Genomic DNA, 2,666 nt, shown 5'->3' on the forward strand with positions numbered 1-2,666 from the left:
TCGGAATGTCTCCGTTTTGTAATTGAAACCGTAATTTAAAGGCAGATATGTTTACCAGAGTTATCTTTTACCCTTATTCAATACAACTTTATTCATCCCCCAGAGGGCAATTATGTCTATCTGCTTATGCAGCGTCCTTCTGATTTGAATACTGCTAGTTCAGCAGTGTGGTTTCCCCTGGGTGTCCATGCGCACCAAGGGAAATGTACTGATTTCCATGTTCAACTCATGCATGGACCATTAGCTTCCCCCAGCCATAGCACCGCTTAGCCACTGTGCTAAAACAGCTAACCTCCTGTTAACATGGAAAGTAAAAGGCTTGGCTTGAGTTAAGGGGTCTTGCTCTTTTATATACGGTAGCTATTTCAAATGTAATGACTCACTACTTCACTGCAACAGTTAATTTCTGTAATAGGGAATTCTCAGTCAACATAAAAAAAATATGTATTGATAATACATGAGTAGCATTTCATAATAATATATTTAATCTATATAGCGCTTTTCAATACAAGATTCTCAACAACTCAATTTGCCTAAATGATCCCTTGGCCTCTGTGACACAGACTTTCAAATCACAGCTCTCCCTGTAGCTCAGCCACTTTGACTGTCTAATGAGAACACATTTGGAGCAGGGCTGACCTAGGGGATGTCCTAAATGGCACCCTATTCACTATGTAGTGCACTACTTTTGACCAGGGCCCAAAGTGCTCTGGTTTAAAAACTGCACTGTATAGGGAATAGGGTGCCATTTAGGACCTCACTGCTTTTACCTTCAAACAAAGAACTAAACTAAACTTGAGCCACAGAATCACATCAATTAAATCCCCCAAGTATTGTTTTTAACTACACTTGGAGTTTGAAGTTACCCCCTAAATAATGTAATAAATTAAATGAAATAATTGAGATATGCCTAACACATTTTCCACTGTGATCATGACTTTGCATAGCGCTCCATCATCCTGATGCTTCAGTCTGACACCACCTTGGTGTGTGTGGCCTGTGGCTCTAAAATCACAATCTGTCTATAAACCATTCACACAGAGACCAGAGAGAGTTTTCCATCCAGGTATATCATGTTGATTCTTTATGATAGTGGGTTTACATCAAATATAATGGTGGGGAAATGCATGTCATAAGTTAATGGCAATCTACTGAACTGTAATTGTGAATTACCTTTTACAATGCTTTTGTTATTTAATAATAATTTACGTTTAGCTGTTTAAATGTAAACTCTGCAAAAAAAGAAACGCCCCTTTTTCAGGACCCTGTCTTTCAAAGATAATTCGTAAAAATCCAAATAACTTCACAGGTCTGTTTACCATCCTTGTTCAATGAACCATAAACAATTAATGAACATGCACCTGTGGAACGGTCGTTAAGACACTAACAGCTTACAGACGGTAGGCAATTAAGGTCACAGTTAAGGTCACAACTTAGGCAATTAAGGTCACAAATTAAGATGCCAAGGGTCCCTGCTCATCTGTGTGAACGTGCCTTAGGCATGCTGCAAGGAGGCATGAGTACTGCAGATGTGGCCAGGGTAATAAATTGCAATGTCTGTACTGTGAGACGCCTAAGACAGCGCTACAGGGAGATAGGATGGACAGCTGATCGTCCTCGCGGTGGCAGACCACGTGTAACAACACCTGCACAGGATCGGTACATCTGAACATCACACCTGCGGGACAGGTACAGGATGGCAACAACAACTGCCCGAGTTACACCAGGAACGCACAATCCCTCCATCAGTGCTCAGACTGTCCGCAATAGGCTGAGAGAGGATAGACTGAGGGCTTGTAGGCCTGTTGTAAGGCAGGTCCTCACCAGACATCACCGGCAACAACGTCGCTGGACCAAACAGGACTGGCAAAAAGTGCTCTTCACTTATGAGTCGCGGTTTTGTCTCACCAGGGGTGATGGTCGGATTTGCGTTATTGTCGAAGGAATGAGCGTTACACCGAGGCCTGTACTCTGGAGCGGGATCGATTTGGAGGTGGAGTGTCCGTCATCGTCTGGGGCGGTGTGTCACAGCATCATCGGACTGAGCTTGATGTCATTGCAGGCAATCTCAACGCTGTGTGATACAGGGAAGACATCCTCCTCCCTCATGTGGTACCCTTCCTGCAGGCTCATCCTGACATGATCCTCTAGCATGACAATGCCACCAGTCATACTGCTCATTCTGTGCGTGATTTCTTGCAAGACAGGAATGTCCGTGTTCTGCCATGGCTAGCGAAGAGCCCGGATCTCAATCCCATTGAGCACGTCTGGGACTTGTTGGATCGGAGGGTGAGGGCTAGGGCCATTCCCCGCCAGAAATGTCCGGGAACTTGCAGGTGCCTTGGTGGAAGAGTGGGGTAACATCTCACAGCAAGAACTGGCACATCTGGTGCCGTCCATGAGGAGGAGATGCACTGCAGTACTTAATGCAGCTGGTGGCCACACCAGATACTGACTGCTACTTTTGATTTTGACCCCCCCCTTTGTTCAGGGACACATTATTCAATTTATGTTAGTCACATCTCTGTGGAACTTGTTCAGTTTATGTCTCAGTTGTTGAAACATGTTATGTTCATACAAATATTTACACGTTAAGTTTGCTGAAAATAAACGCAGTTTCTTTTTTGCTGAGTTTATATCTTTCTTCCCCAATGTTCATTGAATTG

Source organism: Coregonus clupeaformis, unplaced genomic scaffold, assembly GCF_020615455.1.
Source record: "Coregonus clupeaformis isolate EN_2021a unplaced genomic scaffold, ASM2061545v1 scaf0550, whole genome shotgun sequence".
Classification (NCBI taxonomy): domain Eukaryota; kingdom Metazoa; phylum Chordata; class Actinopteri; order Salmoniformes; family Salmonidae; genus Coregonus; species Coregonus clupeaformis.